At 43.0% G+C, this 27,379-nt stretch overlaps 1 protein-coding gene and 1 long non-coding RNA gene across 7 annotated transcripts in view; one reads left to right on the forward strand and one right to left on the reverse strand.

The window, feature by feature from the left end:
* Nucleotides 1-15,048, reverse strand: part of LOC141742769 (uncharacterized) — a 43,201-nt gene extending 28,153 nt beyond the window's left edge. Inside the window, exon 1 of the long non-coding RNA XR_012586851.1 lies at nt 14,830-15,048. This is a non-coding gene — a long non-coding RNA (uncharacterized LOC141742769). The remainder of the gene's footprint in view (nt 1-14,829) is intronic.
* Nucleotides 1-27,379, forward strand: part of TUB (TUB bipartite transcription factor) — a 155,749-nt gene that overhangs the window by 39,622 nt on the left and 88,748 nt on the right. The gene's annotated exons all lie outside the window — the stretch shown is intronic.

The following is a 27,379-nucleotide window of genomic DNA, read 5'->3' on the forward strand; positions in this document are numbered from 1 at the left end:
TTGAGTGCGTACTTCCAGATGAAAACAAAAGATCATCTGGGACCGATTTTATAACTCTTTCTTACATTCTTGACCTAGTCACTGGTTTTCTGATTAACTTTGAGCCTTTTGCTGAGTGCCTGTGTTCTAACTTCTTTGCCCATAAAAGAGATGATTGACTACCTGGAATGCTACGAGATCCATGGATAATGCCCAGTACTCTCAGAAAACTGCTTTGCTGTGTAGATGCTCATAACAGTAGTTGGCAGGACGTTCAGAACAGTTGGGGAAGGCAGGGTATACTAGCCTTGCTCTGTGCTGGTTCTCCGAGAGACTTCTCTGCAAGTCTCTGAATGTGGAATAAATGTCTCTCAAAACCACGTCCGCTGTGCTAGCGAGTGCTGCAAATGTTAGCTGCATCATGGTATCAGCTTACTTTTAGAGGAATTTTGTATTTCTGCAGTTACGGTTGTGTGCATGCTTTGTACTATGTTTACAGTTTTCTTTTTCATGGGCTAAACTACAAAAATAGTATCTCAGCTTTGAGACAGAGTCTATGGCAAAGAATTTGTGGAAATACAGAAACTGTAGTGGATTTTACAATGGAACGGCCTTTTTCCTTCCCTCTGTCTTGCATCCTTCAGACTTGTACATGTTAACTGCAATGACTTTATTTATTTTTAATGGGGAATGGATTTCTTCAATATCCCATTTAGTACCTCCATTTCAGTTTAAAAAAAAAAAAAAGGGGGGGGTTGGGCAAAGATAGTGCTCAAAATAGAAGCTTCGGGAGTCCTGGTTTCTAAAGATTTAGGGCTGTTTCAGGTCAGGGCAGATGTCAGACTAGTCCACTAGTTTTTCTGACAGCAGCCAGTAGAAGATGTAAAGTGAACAGTGTGAGGAGCAGCCAAGAATATTTCACCATCCAGTTTTCCCCTCAGATTATCAAGTCTAATATTAAAGAGCAATGTGTATATATTCATGTGTTTATCTATATTCAGATACACAAGACTTTGTTGTTGGGATAAAAAAATAACTCAGCCGTGCCAAGAATCAGCCTTCTGGCACATAATTCAAAGAAAAACAGTTTTTACTGGATGAAGGCATTAGCACAAAAAGCTTTTATCAGATATGCTAGTGAAGGGTGGAATATACGCATCCCCATTACTGGAACCGTTACAATCCAAGGAGAGGAGGTAATAACCCTTTAAAAAGGGATCAAGCCTAACACGAGGAAGAGGCAAACCATTTAACTGATACTTTTCCTCTGCCATTGTTGGTCATGCTAGCCCTGGCCCCTGGAACACACTGAATGGCAGGTGACTGTAAATGTGAATATCCATCTTCCAAAAGAGCAGGGCTGGGCTGGCTGTAGCACTAAGTGGTTTCTGGGGCGCACTGGAAACTGCTCACAGTCCAAAGTAGAGCTCTTGTTATTTCAAAGTATATGATGTGAGTGCCTGAAAACAGAATGAAGCCGCTTCTGAGTGAGACATATGTCTTTTGAGCTTGTCACTCCAGATATGGTGAAGACTATGTGATTATTTGTCTTAGGAGATACACAGTTAAGATTAGAGCCATGCCTGTGCAGATGGGACTCAATTTTCCCTTCTAGTCCCCCCTTTTGCCCCTAGAAATCAGAGTGAAGCAGAACTGGCTCGTGGGAATGAAACAACAGAAATTTCTTGTCATTTGTAAGAAAATAAACACAATGGATCTAGCCATTTGGTTACTCCCATGTTCTTGCTTTCTTTCCTGTCAGGGGAAATTGTGAGCTCATAACTCTTCTTGGACTGTGCCATCTAGATGGTAATTATTGTAATTTAGTGCTAAAACTGCGGTATTAGTGGGTCTGAGAATTATTGGCAGTAAGGATTTTTCAAAAATCTGATCTTAAAAATTAGTTTAGATACTTTTTGTTCCAAGACTTTGAACATTTCAGAGGTTGTGGTTTTCAAGCTTTCCTCCATAAACCTGGCAGCAGAATGCCTTTATAGGAAAGTGGATCTTTTTAACCAGAAGCCCGTCTTTAAGAAGAAAGATTCAGTATCCTGAGAATCTGGATAAATATGTTGTTATCCATGCTTGTGACTTTTGTGAGCTTCCTCTCTACCCTTTAAAGGGAATGATACATACTCCTCATGCATCAAACCAACTCTCCTCTAGTTAAAGCTAACTCTAGTTAAAGGTAAAACTCCTCTAGTTAAAGTTAAACATATGTTGCTATGTTCTTGGTTCCCGGGGTCAGCACGAAGACTGCAGGATCTTGAGGGACTGCACTGAGGATCAGAAGTTTGGCTGAAGCCCGTGGTCTGTTTCAGACTTCCCTGCTGCCTTGGTAATGTATTTAAATGCTTTGTCTGGGCTCAGTGGGGAACACCAATGATGCGCTAATGGTGCCCTGAGCAAAACTTCATTAATGGGTAATGAGGTTTTTCTATACCATGGTAACGGGAGGCATTTTGGTACCTCAGCTGCTTGTGCCTTGCTCCAAGACTCCTGTTCCTGACTTCTGGTAAACCAGGTAGTGCTAAGCTCTGCCTTTGTATTTGAAAACATTTCTAGTGTGGGGGCGTTTTCCTCCTGATGCAAGATAAATGGAAATACAGCTTGCTTCAAGCAAGAAACTGGCCTCATGAGAGCATCGGCTGTGCAGCAAAGGTAGGAGGGGAGGAAGAGAGCTGAGTGCGCAGTGCTATTGATACTCTTTCCAAGCCACTGGCTTTGCATTTTTTCTTTTTCTTGCCAAATTATAGATCAAAGTAAAGGCCTGAATGTGCATGTTAGGAAAAAGCACTCAGATAACTTCTACTTAATTATGTTACAGCCCGTTATTGCATTAAGACATAATTGTCGATTTCATTAGAGTTAATTGTTGCAATTTTAATGTCACTATCAAAGTGAAGCATCCTAGCTGTAAGAAGCAGCACATCATCTTCTATTGTGCAATGGCCCACGTGTTACTACATGCCCGAGATCAAGACTTGGCTGTCTTTCTGGAAGACAGATTTGATTTTAACAACAAACAATTGGGTTTGGCGCAGCAATTCCTGGGCGATACTCTGAATCTCTTTAGGCAGGAGGTCAGAATGGCTCTCCAGGGCTAACGTGTCTGATTGTGGTAAAGCTTGGATACCTGTGGTTCTTTTTTTTTATTTTGCTGCATTTTTTTAAGGGAAGCCACTTAGCTGCACTAATGTGGTATGAAGCAGTTAGGCAAGCAGCTCCCAAGTCTTTTCATGGATATTGAATTGCCTTGGTTTTGTGTTCCCACGGGATGTGTTGGGGTCACTTTGCTTTTGGATAGTACCTCATGTGAGCTGGAGGTAAACTCTCCAAAGTAAGTGTCTTACACTAAAAGCCGTCTCTGGCTCATAGTGTGGAATGAAGTGGTTTGCTGCTTTGGATCAGCATGGGTTTTTGAATGGTTAAAAAAACCCAACATGGTAGAAATGAATGCATGTGTAATTTAGGCAGGTCAATTTATTAGATTATAATTCTTTTCAGTGTTACTGACTCTCCACAAAAGACAGAATAACCTAGATGCTATCTTTGTTAAAGTACAGTGTACTACTAGTTCAGCTTCTTTACTGGGAGGGGGAAAGACGCTAAATATGATTTAGGAGGTACTTAAAACTGTATAGCAAAGCTGCTGTTAGGGAAAGCTGTGATAAGACAGTCACTTAAGGCTAAAATTAACCGGTTTATCTCAATAAAGGCCAGGATTTGCTCTTCTAATGGCTTTTAGTGTCCATTTTCTTCTCAACTCGGCAGAGAGGTAACAGAGAGCAACTGGAAATTCCTTTTCCGAATTGAAAGAACTAGCAGATGTTACTGGGAAGATGTAACTCGTTTTGTGATTGAATTTATTTTTTTTTTACTTGTTGACTGCTTTGGGGACTTACTGCTAAGGCGTTTGCACTTCAGTGGGGTCCTCGTAAGGATGCCAGTGGGCAGAGCTTGTGTGAGGGGGAGGGGAGCACACTGCATGTCTGCACCCCATAACGGAGGATCTCAGGGGCTCTAAGGAGCACCACGCCAGCGTGTTCTCCTGCAATGCAATTTGTTTCTTTAGGAATTCCCGGTTTTACTTACAGGCTTTAATAGAGTGTCTCTTTAAAGGGCCCGCGGGCGGCACTGAACCGGCGCTCGGCGCTTGTGGAGCAAGGGCGGCCGCTGCGGGGCAGTCCCGGCTGGTAGGCGCCGCCGCGGGGCTCGGCTCAAGCGCTACCCGCGGCCCCTACCCGGCGGCCCGGGCAGGATTTCGGCGGTACTTGCCTCCTCTGGCAGCCGGCGGTAGCGCCTGACCCGCCCGGCGGCCGTTAGCCGGGGAGCGGCCGTTATCCGGTAACGGCCGCGCGCGCGCCGCGTTGCCACGGGAACGCCGCCGCGCCGTTGCCATGGGAACGGGAACTGGGGCGCCCCCGGGCGGCGCGGCGCGGCCCGGCCTCGTCGTGTGGGTTCCCCGGTGGGCCGGGCGGGCGGAGGCCGAGGGCAGGGCGCTCCCCCGGGACAGGGACCGGGAGCGGGCCGGCGGAGCCTGCTGGCGGCGGGGCTGTCCGGCCGGGCGCTGCCCGCCTCCCCGCGGGTCTGTGGCGGACCCGGCCGCCCTCCTGCTGCCCCTCCGATCGCCGTGCGGTACCACGCTGGCAGCTCCCCCCTTCGCCGCGGGGGAAAAGCAGCCGATGAAATACTAAGTAAACCCTGGCTGGCTTCCTCCGCCCAGCTTATTCGGGAGGAAGAATTGGGGAGGGACTCTTTATCAGGGAGTGTAATGATAGGACGAGGGGTAATGGTTTTAAACTGAAAGAAGGGAGATTTAGATGAGATATGAGGAAGAAACTCTTTACTGTGAGGGTGGTGAGACACTGGCACAGGTTGCCCAGAGAAGCTGTGGATGCCCCATCCCTGGAGGTGTTCAAGGCCAGGCTGGATGGGGCTTTGAGCAGCCTGGTCTAGTGGGAGGTGTCCCTGCCCATGGCAGGGGGCTTGGAACTGGATGATCTTTAAGGTCCCTTCCAGCCCAAACCATTCTGTGATTCTATAAGAAGGAAGAACAGGCAGCATGTAACTAGTTGGCTTTGAAGGGGGGCGGGCACCAGCTGTGCCATGGCATCACCCCCATAACGCTTCAGATGCACCATGAGCCTGAGGGGTCTGTGTTCACAGAAAGCAGCAACACAGTGAGTCTCACCTCAGGCTGAGCCACCGCTGCTGCTGGGGCCAGGTCAAGTAACGCAGTGAATAGATCTTGGAGAACCGAGGCTTCATTTGTAAGATGCTCCTAGTTCAAACTGTTTCTGTCTGTAATTCAATCAAAGGAAGGAAGTATGGGCTAGACGAGGTGACAGTGAGGTGGATCGAGAGCTGGCTGAGTGACAGAACTCAGAGGGTTGTGATCAGCGGCACAGAGTCCAGTTGGAGGCCTGTAATGAGTGGTGTCCCTCAGGGGTCAATACTTGGACCAATTTTGTTCAATATATTCATTAATGACCTAGATGAGGGGACAGAGTGTATCCTCAGCAAGTTTGCTGATGATACCAAGCTGGGAGGGGTGGCCGACACTCCAGAGGGCCGTGCTGCCATCCAGCGTGACCTGGACAGGCTGGAGAGCTGGGCAGAGAAGAACCTAATGAGGTTCAACAAAAGCAAGTGTAGGGTCCTGCACCTGGGAAGGAAGAATGCCAAACACCAGTATATGTTAGGGGCGGACATGCTGGGAAGCAGCTCTGAGGAGAAGGACCTGGGGGTCCTGGTAGACAGCAAATTATCCATGAGCCAGCAGTGTGCCCTTGTCGCCAAGAAGGCCAATGGCATCCTGGGCTGCATAGGGAAGACTGTGGCCAGTAGGTCGAGGGAGGTCATTCTCCCCCTCTACTCTGCACTGGTGAGGCCACAACTGGAGTACTGTGTCCAGTTTTGGGCTCCCCAGTTCAAGAGGGACAGGGAACTACTGGAGCGAGTCCAGCGTAGGGCAACCAAGATGATTATGGGACTGGAGCACCTCCCTTATGAGGAAAGGCTGAAAGAGCTGGGACTCTTTAGCCTGGAGAAGAGAAGGTTGAGGGGGGACCTGATTAATGTTTACAGGTATCTAAAGGGTGGGTTTAAGGAGGACGGAGCCAGGCTCTTTTCAATGGTTCCCAGCAACAGGACAAGGGGCAATGGGCACCAGCTAGAACATAGGAAGTTCCATTCAAATACACGGAAAAACTTCTTTACAGTGAGGGTGACAGAGCACTGGAACAGGCTGCCCAGGGAGGTTGTGGAGTCCCCTTCTCTGGAGATTTTCAAGACCCGCCTGGATGCAGCCCTGAGGGATGTGCTCTAGGCAATCCTGCTCTAGCAGGGGAGTTGGACTAGATGATCTCTAGAGGTCCCTTCCAACTCTGAAGATTCCGTGATTCCGTGAAAGGTCAACAGATTGTGCCAGCTCTGCTCGCTCTTTGTGAGCGGCACTTATGCCCACACAGATATGCAGTGTCCTACAGCCTTGGCTAACAGCTCTGTGTGGCAAAAGCCATCAGCGGATGCTTAGGGAAGGGTGTGAGCATCATCATCAGGCAGCATCACTTAACCTGGGCAGGGAAGGCTTGCATTTTGCAGTCCAGAAGTCTTAGATTACCTGGGCTGTTGGTGACTGTTTTGTTTTATTATTGCTTACAGCAGTGCATAACTGGGAGTAAAACATTATTATACTAGGCACAATGTTTCCTTGAAATAACTAGTCTAAAACCAAGAGGAAGTAGGGGAAGGAATATAATATTGCCTAAAAAAATGCAGGTCATGTGGGGTGGGATACCACTGGCTAACTAGCGAGCCTTCCAGATCCTTGCTGCAGGCCTGGGTGCTTGCTTCAAATGAAACCAAGCACAGACCGAGTGTCTCTTTTTTATCATTCTTTTGTCAAAAGGCTGAATTAAGACAGCACAGTTGGGCAGAGGCAGGGAGGTGGCCTTTCAGATGGAGTCGTGGCTTGTAGCCAGCCGAACTCCTGATGCCTGTGTACACCCCCAAGCTTCAGCATGGTGGAGCAGAGAGGTTGTGCCTTGAGCCCTGGTGAGTTATCTCAAAAGGTCAGTGCTAGTTACAGGGAGGCAAAGTTGCCTTCTCTTGGGAAGTTGGGAAGTCTGTAAGTGCCTTCCAGATCAGGAAGCAGCAGTGGAATAACAAATTACCTCTGTAATTGGCAGCAACTGTCGTCATCCCAATCAGCCCTGACCTAACCAGCCGTACGTTTTGCAGTACCTGTTTGCATTCAGCAATTCCCCTCAGTCAGGGCGTCACTCATTGCCGAGACCATTCTGCCAGCAGCTACACGACGCCCAGGGATGCCAGCGCAAGAAGGAAAATGACATTTTGAGAAGGATGTCATTTCTTTTTCAACACTGCAAAACATCCACCCATCTGTCACAAATGCATGTCTTCTTTCCTGGCACTCCAACGTCTCTGTATCAGTCACACACAGAGTACAGCTCAGCACGGAGGAATTTATCAAGTTAATGTTATCAATCATATGCCAGTTCACATCACTTATGAGTGCCAGAACCACCTTGTTTTCACCCCTTACCATCAGGTTTGGGCTTTTATTTTAAGCTTACCCTAGAGAAAAGAGCTGGAGAAAACACAAGTGGGGAGGCAGCACTGAAGTGTCTCTGGAAGACCAAGCTGGCTTGCAGACAAACTGAATGTCTGTATTCTGAAGGAAATCTACTGTCAGATCATGGAATCAAGGTGGAATGCCACCTTAAGCCACACATAGCTGATTGCTCCCCAGATCCTCCTGCTGCTCCTTTCTGCTTGAAACTCAGCCCGGTACCTTTTGTCTGTATTAGAAGTTGCTGATCCCTTACAGGAGAAGAGGTTGTGTGACTTGCCTGGCGAGCTGTCATGCTAACAGCAAACCAAATACTCTTCATGCTATCGATTCTGGAAATCACGTTCAGCCTAGTAAAACACTAGTTGCAGTGTTACTTAACATCTTGGGGTCTAATCTATGTTTTTCAGTGTCATTCTGTGCCATTTAGAAATGGTACTTTGGAAAGCATTCAGTTAACCGTTGGTGAAACATGCTCTGTGACTGTAATGAAGCGTCAGTTGCATGGTAATTAATAATATGCTGCAAAGTTCTTGCTGCGTGAAAATACAGTGTCAGGTGTGCTTATATTACCAGAAATACTTTCAGTTGAGATTGACTTGAAATTTTGGTTCATTAAGCTGTCGGCAACTCTCAACAACTATAATAAGGAGAAAGCATTGATTAGTAGCCTCAGAAACTGCAGTCATGCTTACAAGAAACTCCAATTTGGCTCTACGAACAGGAGCTGGCTGTAAATTTTAGGTTTGTTTTTAAATGTTTGTTTACTCGTTACTGCCATGTTGATGTTTTATAAAACTCAAAGAAGTCCAAGTCACGCTATTGCATCAAGCCATGTTAGAAAATGAACATTAGAGCCTCATTAAATACATGGGAGTCTGAAACAGAGCGAAGTCCAGAAAAAAGCCGATCTAATTCAATGTAGAATATTACACATCTTGTGGATGAATCGATATTTGTAAAGTTACCCAGATCAATCCCATTGTTACGCTATTTAAGAATAACTTTCTTTAAAAAGGGTATAAAGAATACAGGCTACACACACTTTTACTCTAAAGAAGATCAGACAATTTGCTGTTTTGTCTGTGCATTATTTAATTCACTCAGATGTTTCTACCAATGTCTTCCATCCAAACTCTTATTGCCACCTTCAGAAATATCTCATTCTTTGAGACAAGAATTTTATTTCCTTTATCGGGCATTTATATATGTCTTGGGTATTTGTGTGTCACCACTGAGTTAGAAATCAGCCATAACAATACTAGAGAAAATTAATTCTCCTTGTGTCTCACTCAGTCACCTTGAATGCCAACTTCTAGAAGTGAGATAGCATTTGTCATTCTGAGAGTGCTCCTATTTTGTCAGCAAGATAAGATGAAAAGTGGGATTAGTAAAGCATGCACATGGCTTATCAGGCAGTTTGGTGGATGCATTTTAGGTTTAGAGGACTAAAAAAGATGTGACCAAATTAGGAACTTTCATGCTTAAGCCTTTGCAAACTTGAGATTTTTTGAAGCATTTGTATTTTTCTGTGAAAAAGGCACCTGGACTTTATCTGACTGCTCCCTGAGAAGAGACAAAAATGAAACTCCACCCCTCAATGGAAAAGTGATTGACATGGGGAGTACTTTTCCAGTCACTGGCGGCAAAAACGCTTTAAATTTAATAATTTTCAATGAAGCTATTTATTTATTTGACTACAGAAGATGGAGGCCCCTGCTATAGGCTGATGGCCAGAAGGTGTGCTTGTGCGAAGGAGTGCAGAACATTAAAAGTAGCCAATACTGAACAGAGAAGTCAACCTGCCTGTACTGCTCCATGTATTGGCGATTGTCTGTCAGGGGCGATGTGTGCTTACTAAGCAGGCCTGCAGGGTGGCTCCAAAGGCCCTAGGAAATTACTCCCCCTTCCCATCAGCTTTTTGTCTCCTCCTTACACGGAGGGACCCAGTTCCTGCTACTACAACCCCTGAGACTGAAGGCTCCCTTCAACAGGGCAAGGAAGAGGCAATGCTACCCCGAGGGTATGTCTGTATGATACACTGCTGGGACTCGTGGAGCACCAAAAGAACTAACTTAGATACGAGCATACAAAATAGTAGTATTCATGGCTTTGCTGCCTGGACTCATTTGTCCGCATGAGCAATGAAGTGTTTAAGTCTGGAGGACCCCGTGGTACGAGACCAGTACCATTTTGGCAGCTTGTGTGCCTAAGTACCCTGGAATCATACTGAGCCTGCCTGTCATTTGTGACTAAGGAAGTTTTGCAAAACAATAAAGAAAATAAGAGATGAGTCTAAACTTGTTTTGTTCCCAGTTTGTTGACGTGAAAACTTCAAAAAGGGGAAGTCGTCTTGCCTTTCTCTGTAATCAGTATTGCAACTGCCAAGGAATTCTGCAACTCTTGCTCCTTTCCATGGGACCAAAATCAGCTACTGCCACCACCATGTCTCATGTGACTCTTGGGAGACAACAGGCTTACTTCTCTTTTCCTTTTTGCAGACTGATAGTTCAGCGACCCATGTGCATGACTATGACTGATTGCTTCTAACGGGGAAAGGTTCTCCAGCTATCACAAAGCTGTAAGCTTTGCTTCTCCTTCAGGGCTCTGCCTTTCTTCTAGTCACCCATTAGGCTTCCACCTTAGAAGAAAGATAAAAAAGCCCTGTTCCTCTGAGAAGAGGGGATTATCCCCGTGCCCCACAGATGTGAAGGAGATGCATAAGCAGAAGACAGAGATTTTTCTTGCTCCTGTAGAATAAATTCTGCTGGCTGAAAAAATAATTGCTTTTATCTCTGAAAACCCCTTCCAGCCAGACCAGCAGGGGACACGGAGACTGGCCAGAAAATTCAGACTGGATTGCCTAGAGGTTTATTACTGGGATGATGGTCCAGCTGGACTGAAGAGATGGCAGGCCGGGTTGGGGCTAACCAATATGTGGGGTCAGTGGGTGTGCTCTCTGGTTCATGCAGTGCTACCTCCAAATGTGTGGTCAGCTCGCAGCGTGATGAGTGTTGAATTACCTCAACCCATAAACCCGGTCTCCTTTTAGTCATAACTGCAGATTTAAAACTCAGGGTGGATTACCAGACTGTGCTGTAGCCAGAGAACAATTAGCAGCTGTTTGTAATTCAAAGCCTGTCTGTGCCCTAATTGTCTTTTTAGAGAAAAAAAAAAACCAAAACCAAACCCACCCCAAAACCCCCGATCGCTTTATCTCCGGTATTGTAATTGGCATAGCTGAGTTATGGCCAGAATGTGAAAATAGCATACTCAGAATTTGCTACTTCTTTTGTAGTAATAGATCTGTTAGCAAACTGCCAATCAAATACTATTTGTTTCACAGAAAAGCGTGATGACAGCTTTTCTGCAATGGAAACTCCATTATCCATCACCTGAATATGCTACCTAAACAATGCAATATCCTTCAAATGTCCTCAGTCCTTTTATATGTCTTGTCTGGTTTTAGCTGCTTTGAAGATGTTTTACTTTTGACTAAATAATTACAAAAAATTTCTAGTCATCTCTGTTAGCAAAGCATACTTAGTTCTAACTTCGAGAATAGGATGCAGCACTCACGCTGCCTCAGAATATCTTTAAAGATACAGCAAATGCTTTATGTCAGGTTATTGAGTGCACCTTTTAATGAACTGTCTGAGTGGGAAACAGAAAGATTGATTGTGGGTGTTGATGTTAGGCAAGTAAAATACCTGTGAGGTGGAAAGCTGATGGTTTGCAGCGGGGTGGTTAGTTGTCTAGAAGTGTTACAGGGGTCTGGAGTGGAAATATGTAGAAAATGCTCGTTGTTACAAAAACCAACAGCAAAAGAGGGAGGATGCTGGTGCAGAGGAAGGACATGGTGAAAGCACATATGGCGGGGTGAATTCTCATGGCCTCATCTCTAAGCCCCCACTCCAGGCAGAAGCAGATATGTAGCAGGGCAGTGGGGACACTGGACCATCTGGCCTTTCTTGGCCATTAACCCCCTTCATTTTTGGCACTGGACTGATGGTAGTGGCTTTCCCACCCTCTCTTAGGCTAGGTGAAGATGGACTATCATGGCTGCCACAGGGGCAAGGTTCAGGCATTTGGTTTTGAACCTTTTTATAGCTCAGAAAGGAGCTGGTGCTGTGCTGCATGCTGCGAGAAGGCCATCCCAAAATGTTACACTAGCAAACGTTAAGCCAGGGCTAAAGGACAGTCCACAGAAGAACGTACTAGATTATGCAGTGGTGGGTCTTGACTTCTTGAGAAGGCATGTGGAGAAGTCAGTCTCTCATCTCATTGTCCTGCACAGTGTCCATATGGACCAAGCCATTTTGGTATTCTGAAACCATGACACAGGAGGAAATGGCCTTCTGTTCATGAGCCAGACACAATTAATGCATAGCTACGGATAAATAGTTGTTACAAATAAACTCGAAGCCTGATGTCTGGTCCCATTTGACAAAATAAGTTTGTAGTTCTAGGATTTAAATACTTCTGAAGGCTGGTCACACAGATTTCCTCTGATTTCCCCTTCCAGTTGGTCTGGAAGTAAAATGCAAATCAGCTTTCAAACAAGCTGTGTGTTTTAGCTCCCTCATGTTTATCCAAAAGTACTTAAAGAATGTTTTTTAATAGAAATAAGTTTTTAATTTGGATTTTGGGGGAAGGACAGCCTTTTTTTTGAGAACTTTAATTCACTCTTGCTTAAGCAACTTGCTGGCTACTCCAAACACTAAATGTACAACTTAATTCAATAACGATATCTCTTAGGTGATTACTGAAGGAATGTTTTAAAAGTCCTAATCTGCTTTTCTAATTTAACAATGAACAATCTATGATTAAGGGTTAAAAGAAATTAATCTGAAGCTTCAAATGGGATGGAGCCAGTGAGGGTACGTGAGACAGTAAGGCTGTCACAGACGGAAGGATCCCTATCAGTAAGAGAGGAGTGTGTGAGAAAAGATTCAGCCAAGCTAGAAAAAGGGAAGGTGTATCATGGGAGTAGAGAGCTTTATGTGTTGATTCAGAAAGCAGCATGTGAGAAGGAAGGCGAAAGCTCTCTACAGACAGTCTGGAACTGGAAGAACTGTGCCAGAGAGATAAGCAAGTCGCAAGGATCACGTCGAGCGTGGTTATTAAGAAGTATCAGTGAAGAAGTTGATTTGGCCAATGTCAGTTCAAATGTGGTTATTAAAGTTAATGGGAAGAATAATATGACTAGGAAAGAGAAAGGAGGAGCATGAGATGAAATTTATAGAGCCCTATTTCTGTTCAAGTTCAAATCATGTTACTGAATCTGTTACCCATTTTGCATAAACTGGAAAACATTGGAAATTAATGATTCTCCTGGCTATTTATTTTTGTTACCAGTGACTTGAAAAGACTTTAAAAGTCAGAAAATACAGATAAAACTGTATATTCAATCTTGTCTGTATTTAAAAGATCTATTCCCATTCAGTTTGTGTGCATCTCTCCGAAGTGGTCTCTATCTTTTCAAGCGTATTAAAAATTTTCTGTAAATATTTTTCATTGGTTCTGGTGACAGCTCTTAGCATTTTCCCAAACATGACCTTAACTAAGTAATCCCAAAGCAATCTTAAATATAAATACACCAGGTGCGAATGTTTTTATTCAAAGAAATGAGGTAAATGCATTAGCTTCCTATGAAATACCATACTGCAGGTTCTTCTTATAAATCGTCTGTTGGAAATGTCTCATTTAAATTTCTGCTGCCTGTATTTTTGTTTAACCTAATTATTTGATATTCACCATAACAAGCAGTTGTGCCGGTACCAAGGGAGCGGTGCCGAGAAGGCAGAGTTGAGTGGCCCAGGGGTGTGAATGTGTGACTGCTCACGCTGAGCCTCGGTGTCCAGCGTCCCCCTCTGCTCCGCTCGCCCCGTGGCCAGCCCAGCTCTCCGCACACTCTGGGGTAGCCAGCCTGCGCGGCGCTACGGGAGCCTCTGAGGTCTAGCCACATCCTGGGTGGTTTGGGCCACATCCTTTGCCCTGGCCCATCAGGCTCAGTGCCCAGAGGTGAGGGAGAAGGCAAAACTGTCCTCTGATGGGTTCAGGCTGTCTCCACAGCATCGGAGACTTCAGAGGGCACCAAGGCCACCACAGCTTTTGGGTGTTTTCTCACTTCTTACTGTATACATAATATACAACTTTTAGTTCTGTCAATGCCAGTTAACCAATTGCAAATTAACTTGTTTTACCTAAGACAGTGGCAAATTTGGTGTCTGGACACTCCACAGAGTTTTGATCCAAGACAAAATATTACGTGTGTGAGTAGAAACCAACTGTAAACACTAGGCGAGGCGTAGGTGCTACAATGATGGATAATGTGATGCGTAGATGATGAAAATCTAAACATGTTTAAACACCATAACTTAGGTTTAAAAACTGTAGTCAATTTGAGTAGGGCCATGTTAAGAGTTCTTTTATTCCATTCTAACAATGATGAAAATTTGGAGAGATTGATTGTGCTGATTTGGAAATGCAATGTGGTTAAAAGCAGTTAGTGAAATAGCTGAATTTTTGTATGCCAGGTCGCAAACTGTGTAGACTACCAGCACTGAAATACCGGGATGGAAAATCCTTATGTGGGATTCTAATACAGTGTACCTCAGAAAACCAAGCTGTGTAGTTTCTATAGTTTCCTTCATCTAAGAGTATAACATAAAATGGTGCTGCATTGCATATCAGAAAAAAATGTAATTTTTTTTACTTCATTTATACAACTTCAAGCAACATCTGATAATGCAGCTTCTAGATGTTTGGAAGGTGGATAACAATAGGAATTTAGAATGGAAGTTATTCTTTCTGGTTTGATGAGTCTTTTTCCTTCAGAATACAGAAAAAGAAATGTGAAATACGTACTAATTGGCTATTCATAGCTTTTATTTTTTAGTTTCATTTTTGCATGTAATTGTTTGAACAAACTATAATCCTCCTGCTGAAAATTGTAACTGTGCAGAGAATTATAGCACTTAGTTTATCATAAAGAATATCCAAAATTACAGATCAGTATCATCTGAATTATAACCAAAGGATGCAGACACTTATTTTCACTGTTGTAAATTGGGAAAAATAGCATCCTGAAAAAAAAAATTAATTACTTAATCAATGGAGAAATACTTAAAAGAAAGTATGTGAGGAAAACCCCAGAAGGTTTCTGATGAGACACAAATCAGAAATAGTCATACTTATAAACCAGTAATAGCCAGTAGCACTATGTAGGAATGAAAGCAAAAATCACTTACGAAAGCCCGTGTCTGGTTTTTCAAGATGCCTCATGCTGTCTTCTTTCTTTTTGTATGCTATTTCCAAAATCATCTAAGCCTTTGGAGTTAAAATACATACTTTGGTTGATATCCAGGTTTTTCAAAATATTGAATATTTATGAAAAAATTCAGCATTATCTGTGGCCAGTGACAGTTACTGTAAGATTGTCTCGATGAGGCTCTTGCCACTTTAAATTGACAGAGCATGAGAACAGCTTGGCAAAGTGATTCCTGATTTATGCATGCATGTCAGCATTTCACAAGTACTAAAATATAGCATTTGCTTATTTGCATCATGATGCCCGAGCTGAAAGATATCAGTTTAATTACCACTGGTTTACTGGCTCTTGGATCATGCTTCTAGATATATTTTATAAATGTGAAATAGTTTTATCAGTTTGGTGCTTTTTTCTTTATTTGCAGACACCAGCATATGGAAACTAATATGATTTTCTTCAGTATAGTATATTATTGTGTGCACGAACACCGCCTGAAATACCATACATCTGCTTTTTGCGGTTGTCCTTGGCAAACCGAGAACGCCATGGCTCATCTTTGTGTCTAAATGTGTGCCCCTAACTAGCAGCCCTGCTATTGGCAGTCAGGACTGCAAAGGCCACTAGGGCCAGCGGTGTAGATACCTTGTCACAGACAACTCAGAAATGTAGGATGAGGTTTTGTCACTTATTTGCTTCTGCAGAACCTCTGAATATTCCTGATAAAGAGGTGCTTTTGCTAAAGAAAGCAGAACCCTGTGCAGCAGATGTGTAGCATGGAGGTCGGGCACATAATGCAAGGGAGTTCCTGTTTGCTGCTTTTCCAGAAGAAGCCTCAAGATTCAGAGTACTGTGTTGATTTCAGTCAAGCACCAGAAATGCTTTTGTCTATTTGGCATTCAGGCTGTTTTTTTTCTGTTGTGCCACCTGATGGTGCTTCATCAGGCGAAGGGCTGAGCTGAGAGGATGTGAAGGATGTGCAATTAAAACATGCCATAGAAGTATTTATTCCTTGGGCTTAAACCAAGACAGAGATTTAAAAAGAAACATCAGCCAAGAGCTGGAGTGTTGGAAGAGCTGGTACGCCTTTCCATATGAGGAAAACAGCAGCATCATGGTCGCCAAAACAGCCTGAATTTCAAAATCCAGAGTTCAGTTGAGTGAACCGCATGTTTAAAGGCTTTAAAAAATGTATGATAGAACAAACTCTTCTGGGTGTTCCTTATTTAGAGCTAATTAGGCTACCTTGACCTGCAAGGAAATTAGACTAAGTGTTGCTGGGAACCGAGAAAGTATTTTTACTTCAGTTTTTGTCTGGAGGGACAGTTTTTGCATGGCACCCTTCTGTAACATTGATCTTGTCGCATACATTATTTTAATCATGCGTGTATCATTTTGATTTACTAATTAGATTACTGTAGCTCTAGAAGGTAATCAGGTCACTTGATTATTCACTTTTTATAGCTGCGGTACAGTTTAAAAGGAAGAAACAAAACTTGCGAGCAATCCTTAAATCTTCTGTGCAATACACTTTTGCTCCCATTCCTCTTTGCAGTCTGGCAGTGATAAAGGGGGAGAACAGAAATAAACGAAACTGGATATTTTTGAAAGCTTGTTAGGCTCTAAACCACCCATCTGGATTGCTTAGTGTGTCAAAAATAGAAAATATTGAGCTTAAGCTAGGCAGGTTTTAAAACTGGAATCTTTGTCTAGGCCAATGAAAAACATTAGAGTGCATGCAAAGGAGAAAAGTTTGCTGACGCATTTGTAAAAAACAATTCAAACATTAATACGCTGTTATGTAAACATACATTTGTAGTGATTCATTCCCATAATTAGTCGACCTATTTTTAAAATATGAAACCAATCACTGTGGTTTTTTGTTGGTTTTTTTTGGCTTGGGGGAACGAGTGAAAGCATTTGGGTTTTTGTTTTGAGTGGGGTTTGGTTTTTTTTTTTTCTGTTTGTTTTTAACAAATGAAAGTGAGGTAGGAGAAATTCTCCACCTTGCTTCACTATGTCTTTTTCTGAGAAGTTAAGTGCATGAATTTGCCCTTAAATATATTTATTTTTCACAACTGTCTCACTATTTTCAGGGGCAAGTGAAGTCTTCATTATAAATATTCAGGTCTTTTTTCTTAATCGTATTTTCAAAGACACAGATCAGAAACAAATTCTAGTATTTTTCAACTGAAACATTTTTCTTTTCTCGTGGGGGGGAAAACATAATTTGCTGTGGCTCTTTGGAGGGCAGGTGAGCATCTTGGAGTGATGGGCCAAAATGACTTCTTACAGCACAGTGAACATGCTGGTTGCTGAGCATGTACCTGCCCACTGCTCTCAGGGCATGTCCAAGGCGGGTGATTGCATGCACATGGGAATTAAATAGGGGCTTTGGAAACTCAGTGAGAGTTTGACTCACGGTCTGTAACGTGCTTTGAGGTCCTTCAGGAATTTTGAAATACATTTCTTCACCTGAGCGACTAGTGGGAAAAAGGCCTTACAGAAGTCTAGATAGATCACATCCGTAGCTCCTCCCTTGTCCACCAATGTAGTCACTCCATCACAGAAGGCCACTTGGTTGGTCAGGCAGGACTTGGCCCTGGTGAAGCCATGCTGGCTGTCTCAAATCACCTCCCTGTCTTCCATGTGCCATAGCTTCAAGGAGCATCTGTCCCATGATCTTCCCAGGCACAGAGGTGAGGTTGACAGTATGTCCCACTAGACCAGGTTGCTCAAAGTCCCATCCAGCCTGACCTTGAACACTTCCAGGCATGGGCCATCAACAGCTCCCCTGGGCAACCTGTGCCAATGTCTCATGACCAGAGGATTTGCCTCAGCCTGCCCTTGTGTGCTGTGTGGCCTGGCATCTCACCATCTCGAAGACCCTGGGCTGGGCCCACACCCCACCCACCAGTGTCTTTCTTGGACTGGGGCAACCGAGAGGGGACAGAGGAGTTCAGATGCAATTGCCCGACAGTGGCTGAGAGGGAGCGAAGCATCCAGATGTCCCACCACCGAGAAAGGGAAGCGCAGCTGGCCTGCTCAAGGTCTCCCAGCAAAAGAATTGCTGATTGATCTTATTTCCTTTTCAGTATCTTTTCTAGTTCACTATAACCATGTGGAAACGGGAGGACTAGGAATATGCACAGTGTTTGAAATATGAGTGCAATATATATTGAACTGTTGAGCTAAAGGTGTTTGTATTTTGTGTTCTATTTCTTTCCTGTTAATTTCAAGCCACCTATTGGCTCCCTCCTCCACAAAGTTTCTTTGAAACTTCACTAACGTATAATCATAAGTCTAATTGTTAGTGTAAGTAATGGAGTATTTCTCAAAAACGAATTTCCACTAGGACTCACTTTTGTGGCCTGAACGGGGTGTTCTGACACTGAAGAGACTGCTACATCTTATTTTGTGTTCACATGAGATTTTTATTCTATGTCAAATTGATCTAAAAGCATGGCTATGAACTTACTTATTTCTGAAAATGTTATTTAGTCCATAAAATCTGTGATCCTATGCTTGATTTGCATGAAGTGACTGTTTTTATGCAAAAATAATTAAGTATTTTTCTAATGTTAATGGAAGCAGCAGAAACTCATAATGAGTTTTTCACAGGAAATTAACAGAGCAGGAACGACTTCTCGGCTCTGAAGTAAGCAGTAATATTTCCATGGGTTTCAGGGAAGTACTCCCTGTGAGCTGCTGAGTAACTTCAAAACACTGGCTGGGTTTCAGAACATTGTGGCTGTCTTCAAATGCAACTTTTGGACAAAGAAATGGCTAATAGTTTGACTGAACTAAGACTCGTTTAGATGTGGTGTTAGGGGATATGGTGTAAGGGAGCACTTTGTAGAGCGGAGTTGATGGTTGGACTCGACGATCCCAAGGGTCTTTTCCAACCTAAATGATTCTATGATTCTATGAACACCCAGGTTTATCTTTCTTCTCCGTAGGCCTATAGTGAGCATAGCGACAAAGCCAAGCAAAAGCCCGGCGAGGATGACAAGTAACTGATTGTCTAAGCACAATCCACAGCTTGCAACACTGCTACCTTCCTCTCTCCAGGCTCAGCACCCAGAAGCCTAATAGCTCAGCTTTGTCAGACTGAGTCAAATTAACTGCAAATGACAGGGTGATATTTATTTTGGGCAAGTCTTAGAATACTGTTAATTTACATGTTCTACTACTTAAGGTTTTGCTCTCCAGTGGAAAGCAGACTCATTAGAACACTAAGGGAAGATTTTGTATTCTCTCCTGAAAGATGTTGAGCATTTTGAATAAAAGAGTAATTATAGTTGTTATAGTCAGCAGAACAATGTGAAGTAGTTTTACTTAGAATGATATGCAAGCACTTGTCAGCTTACCATTCACAGGAACCTTTTAAAATGCCACAGTAGTTACTTTCTAAATGCATAAATATTAAGTCACTGGAACACAATTAAAACAATGATATTCAGGGAAAGATATTCTTGCATTTGGATTTTGACTGCACAATCCATGACAGAAAATCTATGTGTTTCTAGAAAAAGCACTAAAATAATATTCCACACAAGTTAGATTTCTTGCTTAAATTAAACTGAATCCCACACCTATCACCCCCTCCAGTTGTGGTATAATGTTGTACTGTCCATAGTATTTAACAATAACCCATTTAAAAATGTAAGTAAAGGAGAAAAGAAAATTCTTATGGTAATGCATCAGTTACGGCCATTACCACCATGTGTAGGAAAAGCTGTATTTTGCTCCAGTGGTTTGGGGGTTCTCTATTTGCAGGAGTTTGCTACCTTGCAAAGGATCTCTGCACCATACTGAGCCAGCACTGGGAAGTCCCAGGGTACTGAGCCAGTCTGAATGAAATGTGCATTCAAAACGCATTTAGAACCCTGGTTCTAAAACATTTAAATACCAAAACCTCTTATTGCTGAACCTCATTTTAACAAGTCAGATATTTGTATATGACACTATCCATCTGGTCGTTGCTGAAAGCATATACTATGGGAGGCCACATTTTTAATCCCTGTTATCTCTGTGTAAATCTGGCAAAAGTTTATTGATTTCAGTAGGCTTCCTGGTGATGATATTTTTCTTGTGTAACAGGGCAGAATTTGGGTTATGTTCTCATTTCCTAGACCGGTGCTCCCGCGGACTTCTGCACTGCTCCATGCTGGCTGCAATAAGGGCACCGCACAGCTCAGATAACCGTGTCCCGAAAGCAGAAGTGCTCCTTGACATTTGAGCTCCAGCTCATGGGTCTTTGCTGCCTTTCTCCTCTCCAGCTTCTGCAGGCTGACTACCAACATTCATTAGGCTGCTGTATTATAAAAATAGGCTAGTTACTAAGACATCAGTAAGTCACTTAATTTAGAAACAATGCATGGATTTTTTTCATTGCTGATTTTGGGGCAGTGGATAAATTGCATGATGAAGACCCTAGGGGATGATCTGGCAGAGTATCAGCTGGGCTTTCAGCTCAGTCCCTCGTGAAATTGGGTATGTAAGAAAAGGTGCTCCTTTTCCTGTGAAACATGCTTGAGGTCTTTGACTCTTACAGGATCTTTGCCAAAACCCACTACCTTTGGATATACCTGTGCCAAAACCACCCTGTTCTCCGCTACATGACATCATCCATAGTCTTCACCTCAGTGAAAAAGGAGAATATGTAGTTCAGACATCCGGACACCCTTGCTGTCAGCAAAGGTTAAACCAGCTCTGTATCCAGAAGTAATATACCCTGAAAATACCCTGAAAATAGCTTGCAGCTGCACTCCCTTCAGCGGCTAGCGCTATTATTGTAGGTAGTACAATGTTTTTATCTTGAATGGTGGTGCAAACTTATTGGTATATATTTGCGTACAGATGTGAGAGTACTTTCTGAGGAACAGTATAGTCGGTGGGTCACTGTGGGCAGCTCGGATAGGATTGCCTGCAGGTGTTAAAAGTTATTTCTCACATCATATAAACACCAAAAAATGTTGACTGCAGGAATAAGGACATTCTTTGTGAAAACGTGTTGGAAAACTGAAGATTGTTTTCACACGAGAGAGCCTACGGCAAATTACCTGACACTCAGGCTGTTACTTAAGGGTCTGAAGTCACAAGGCACTATGTTTAAAAATACCAGTCATGATATTAGGAACATAATCTTCTAAACAAAAAGCTCAAGAGCTTTGCTCTTGACTAAATAGAGGAATGAAAAAACATGCTGTTTGATGTTCATGCTCATAATTTTTGTTTTTCTTTTTTTTTTTTTTAATTAGAGAGCCACTTTACACTTTTTGACACTTTTCACAAAATTGCCTGAAACCCAGCTTTAATGATTTAAAGTGAAACTAAAGCTTAGTTTTAGTTTGTGTCTTTTTGGTTTCTGCAGAAATGGAAGGACTGATGGGAAAGGATGAGAGAGCTCATTGACCAAAAGAAGCGGGAAAATTGGCTGTGCAAGCAAGAAAATAATATATTAAAGAACAAAGCAAGGTCAGCTTATCGCAAGGTCAGAAAGATTCTCTTTGAGAGGTTTGTTTGACAATGACATAAAGAACAAATACCCGTAAGGAATACTGAAAACTAAGCGTAGACGGCATGTACAACATAGCGATTTCTTACGTCAAGACTGAAACCCGTGGTGTTTTTATCTTGGGTGAGGGGTTTTGGGTTCACTGAATTTTTTTCTTTGGTTCACGGGGACAGTATCTTTCCACATGGCAAAATTTGATTGTGTTACAACAAGTAGCAGGCGTGGCAGGGCACTGGGAGTAATCAGCTGTACAAAAGCAAGGAACTTTCAAACTGCATTTTATGTTACAAGAAACAACAGTTCAGCAAGTGTTTCTGGCTCTGAAAAGTATGCGAGACTCTACCATTTTTATTTTTAAATGGAGAATGAAATGGACAGTCCCACAGGTATGGTCTACGACTGTATTTAGGGACAAGAAATGTATTCTCCCACCAGTGGGAGTCACTCAGTGGTGGATTTATGCAATGACATACTCCTGATCATAGAATCATAGGGTTGGAAGGGACCTCTGGAGATCACCGAGTCCAACCCCCCTGCCAGAGCAGGGTCACCTAGAGCAGGTTACACAGGAACGCGTCCAGGCGGGTTTTGAATGTCTCCAGGGTTGGAGACTCCACCACCTCTCTGGGCAGCCTGTTCCAGTGCTCTGTCACCCTCAAAGGAAAGAAGTTCCTCCTCATGTTTAGGTGGAACTTCCTATGTTCAAGTTTGTGCCCATTACCTCTTGTCCTGTTGCCGGGCACCACTGAAAAGAGCCTGGCCCCATCCTCCTGACACCCACCCTTAAAGTATTTGTAAGTGTTGATAAGATCCCCCCTCAGCCGTCTTTTTTCCAGACTGAAGAGACCCAAATCCCTCAGCCTTTCTTCATAAGAGAGGTGTTCGAGTCCCCTAATCATCTCGGTAGCTCTCTGCTGATCATAGTTATTGCTTTGAGAAATATGTTGTATTTAATGTGTTGCTTTCTTCTGTCTCAGGGGTCAGAATATAATAAAAGTCAAGATTTAAAAAGAATATGCCTTAGTATCTAGCCCACAGGCAAGCCCTTGAGGTCTACCTTCATCAGAGGCTTTCAGTAGCTGGAACATCAGTCAGGGAAGGAACGAACCCGGAGCAGAACACAACTAAATGGGGAGTGTCTGAAATATTCAGGGTGAAGTTGGGAATAACAGTATCAATACTGAGGTCTGTGGCATTGTCATCTCTCTCTCCCCCCCATCCCTCCTTCACTCTCTTTCTCTTTCATGCTTTTTGTTACTATGTCTCCAGTGTGGGACATGGAATTTTTAAAAAAGAATTAAAAACTCGACCAAGTGTATTAGTGCTTCATTTGAATTACTCCTTTAAACAACATGCTGCACTTGATTATTTTTTTTTAATATTATTATGCACGGTAATTCTTTCTTCTCTAGCCTGTGGAAAATTGCGCTCCCCCTACAAACCTGTCTGAAAGTGGTGTTAGCACTTTAGGACCGTGACAAGTAAATTCGTAAGGCCCTGAATAAAAAGGAAATAATCTGGTTTTGAACACGACCACCTTCCCCGCTGTATCTTTGCCACCAAGCTCCTCTTCCATTTGGTCTGAAGTGATAATACAGCTGGTGAATTGATTACCTGTCCTGGCTGTGGGTGTGACGCACAGCATCGCAGGGGGCCCTCGAGTTGCTGGACCGCAGCAGCAGCTTACAACGGAGGCGCAAGCTCTGCCCCCTGAGCTCGTATGGGTGTTCCTCTCTGTTAGCAACGCATGGAGTATCGTTCCTCCTGCATATTTACAGCGTGTCTTAATGTGTTACATAAAGGCTGGGTTACATAAAGCCCTGGGCGCTGCATTAATAGCAGCAGAGACCAACCTGGTCCTGAATGAACAAAATGGACAAAATAAGGATTAAAAACTTGCACAAGGTCAGTGTCAGGCAGTGGCTGAGCCAAGAGAAGAATCCAGGTGTCCTGATGCACGGTACGGTGCCTTTCCACTAGGCTGCGACACCGCTGTTGTGCAGATAATGCAGTAAAGAAAAGGAAAGGGAAAAAAAGGATGAGATGTCATCTGAACTGTGAGCCACCCCCTTTTCAGCATTTAATGAATAGCAAAATCCCACAACAACCCAGTGAGACAGTTGCCCATGATGTAGGTGTTTGTGGTATGGCTGGTACTTTTAAAATACACCATAGAAAAGGCCATGCAGAATCATCTTGAAGCTTATGTTAATTTTTAATGTCAAGTGCATTTTTTGATCTGTTACAATTCAGCGTGCATTTATTGATCTTGTTTTTCATACTTTCTCAAGGATGTAAGACTTATCAGAATACCTGCTGCTGTTGTACAGCTTTTACCACAATTTTGCAATGGGGTCACACTATCATAACATTTCTGGATGACATTGTAGAATCTAAGTAAAAACATAGTCTTTCTTCCACGTCTTTAAAGAAAACAAAATTAAACAAAAAAGACTTTATAGCAGTGGTAACATTTAGCCAACACTTTCTAGGGCTATATTCCCAACAACCTGGCACTCACTGACTTTAGCAGAAATAGGATTTCTGTTTTGCTTTTTCTTTGGGAGGATTTGTTTGGGATTAGGCAAGCCAGACAAAGGTGTATAAAAATGACACGGTGGCGGCTGAGTCACCTGAGGATGTCTCTCTCTGTGATCATGTGTTTGCCCCAGAGACATGTGAGACCACGTTGTAGGTGTCCCTTATAGTTGTCAGGTTCAAAAACCTGTGTCCTGAAACAGTCTATGACTTACCTGTGTCTACAACGCTTGCCCTTGTGACCACAGGATTTTATTATTTTAACGTCCTTCTAACAGCTGCCAGCAATTCTTCTTCAGAGCTTCTCATTTGTTCAAAATGTCTGCTTCTGCGCTGAAGTCAGCAACTGTGCCTGTTTTGCTGTTACGCTGACAGATTGCCCTTAAGTTGGCCCTTTGTTTTTTGCAGACCTTAATGGATATGCCACTTGTCTTTGTTTTTTTCTGAGCCTTGTACTTTGAGACTTGCATTCCAGCAATGTCAGAACAGTAAAGATCCTAAAGCTGTGTTTTAGCATGAAAAAACTGTATTTTGTCTTCTGTTGCTTCTAGGAAATTAATTTCCCTTCAAAAATGACCTTGGTGTATTCTCTTTACTCTCTGCCTTACATTCTCTTTTCTATCTTTTGACATTGAGGATTGCTGCATAATCTCCTGCTGAATGCACATAAAGTTGAAATGTAAAATTTATGTTTTGTTCACGCCCTAAACACTTGACAGAGAGGAGTTTTTAAAATGTATTCATCATATTTCATAATGGCAGCGTAAGCTGGAATAGACCTTCAGGACAAGAGCATGGGGTAACCAGTTCTGTTGGTTTAGAAGATGGGACAATGAGAGTCAACTTTGACTCGAGTTTCCAAGAGGTGAAGTCCAAATGTGATACCAGATGCAGACGTTACCCTGGGAACTGGGTGAATTCTGGAAGTGTTTTTCTTCTGAGAAAGGTCTGAGGTAATTTTAGAACATGTGGCTCTTCAGGAGAAACAAAGTACTTCTGTAGTATTTTGGCTGATTGGTTGATTAAGAGCCTGAGGCCTGGTTTAAAAAGGAATCTGATCTTTTTTTATCTTAGGTAGGGCAGCAAAGAATTCTGATTCAATGAATATTATCCTTGGATGTTCAGTAGGTGAACAGATGACAGGTACGGTCATTGTAGCCTTTTAAGTTTTCACACCATGTAAAATGAATACCAGAAGTGCCCACTGCCTTTCATGCTTCCTTTGTTTCCTGCGTTCTGTTCAGTTCCTGCAGGCTTGGAAGTGCCTCAGGCTCCTCAGTACCTAGACTGTGTTAGCATGAAAAGCATATGAATGCAGTAAAGCATCTGAATAGGCTTGAATTCCAAGTTTAAAACATTCTGACTGCCAAATTTGGCAACCTTGGGGAATTTGGAGGTAAACCCCTGAATTGAATTGCCCTTGGGGAGGTTGGCATCAGCATATGGGTTTGACTAAAACCTACCAGTCTCATGGCTGCCAGATGCCCATGTCCCACAGAGCAGGAGCTAATACACTCCTAATTAAAATTCTGGCTGCGTTTCCTTTCTGCCCTTTCGTAGTGTCTGTGCTACGTTTCTGTTTCATTTACCCTCATGGGATCTGTTCAGAGGTAGAGCAGGCGGGAGCCCAGACATGCATTTTGTTTGTAAATATTTCCAAGTGACCAAAATTGTTTCTTGCTTCGTAGTTCTATTGCAGGAGTCCCTCAACTCAATTTTCTCTTTAAAGAAGAAGAGGAGGAACAAACTGCTTGACGCACATCTGAAAGATACTTGCTTTGGTGGTGAAACTCATCGAGAGGACCAGAGGAGGTTGAGAGACTGACCATACTTTGAACATGTTACCTATTTTTTAGAGCTGTGAGTAACCTCCCGAGAGGTGACATATTTACAAAAGTAGCTCTCCATCTTTTTGCCACAAGCACAGACTTGCTGGAAATAGAATCCTCGGAGAGGAAAAGTGAGAGACAGTGATTGCAACTGCTCAGGGCCACCTCACGCCATACATGGAAAGTATAAAACCGAAACGTATGCTCAGCTGCTGGTACCAGCTGTTACATTCATTATAGTAATTGCTACCATTAGTGTGCTATTAATATTGCTCTTACAAATTTGTAAGAGAAATCAAATGAAAATGCAAAATCTGCTCCATCTGCAACCATTTAGGTTCTTTGTGGGTCAAGTCCCACAGGCAACAATTTCTAGCAATGCTGTTGTCCCCTAAGGAAACAGTTCTTAGGAGAAGCTTCGTTTCTCTGAGTTACTTGTGAAACTTCCATTTTGTGCTGGAGGGGAAAGAAGTATGTCAATTTGGGAGGGCATAGGTATAGTTGCTACAGGAGCTGCTTGCCTGTTGCAGCAAAAGTCTAACACCTTGCAACAAGCAGCAGGAAGCTTTCTGGACTCGTTCAGCCTTTGGTATAGCTTTGTACGTCTTGGAGACCCTGGAGCTGACAGCAAACGCAGCCTTTTACTACACATGACTAGGTCCGAATAGGTGGCTTAGCCTCCGGATCGGAGGCAGCCTGCTAAACCACCCTCAGATGCTGGCATTGGTGTGAATCTGAGGTAATGTCATTCCAACAATCGTGAGGTGCTCCTGTATCAGCTCTTCATCACCAATGTTTTCCTAGAACAGCTTTATCATGGGCCAGGATCTGGCCCTATGATGTGCTTTATTTTTTTCTTCCCCATCCCCTATTTTTCTCCATTTCTTTGAGGAAATTCTCATCTATGAAAGTGTCATTGAGTCAGCACCTTTTAGCTCAAGACTGCCCACGCTTTACAAGTAGCTTGAAAAAATGTTTTATTTTCAATTTTCTTTTTCAGATAAACTATTAGAATGGAGAATGTTGCTGATCTAAATGACACTTATTCATCTGAACGATGAATACTGTATCTGAGAAAAGACTAGTTAATTTATCTAGTTCATCTCACAAGCAAATACAAAGTACTGGAAAAAGTTGCTATATTGATGGTTTGTGGTCTGATCCACTTTCAACGGTTACGGAAAAAATGATTAATCAAAAGTATATTGGTGGTAAAAGTTAATTATTTAGTGATTCGTAAGTGACTTGACCATGTTAGTACTCTTGTCTGCAATAGAATTAATATGCCAATGCTGCACGGCTGTAACGCGTACTATTTCACGGTGACCCGTGCACACAGTCACCGCTGCATACTGAATACTTGCACTGAAATCAGCCGCACTTGTTATGTGGCTGCTCAACATTGTTGCTTGCTTTTGCAGCACGTTGAGACTCTCGTGAGGTGCAGCCTAAAGTCTCAGCATTTGTGATTTCTTTCTTAAGCCTGCCCATTTACAGGGAAAATACTCCCAGTGCTCCCTGTTCTACAGAAAATGTGAAAACCAGAATTCTAAAGATAATATCCAAGCGCCAGTTCAAAAAATCCTCGTTTTATTTGTGAACGGTACGATTTTTTTAAAGCCGATGCGCAGCATTGGCGAAGCGTG

The sequence above is a fragment of the Larus michahellis genome, chromosome 4, assembly GCF_964199755.1.
Source record: "Larus michahellis chromosome 4, bLarMic1.1, whole genome shotgun sequence".
NCBI lineage: Eukaryota > Metazoa > Chordata > Aves > Charadriiformes > Laridae > Larus > Larus michahellis.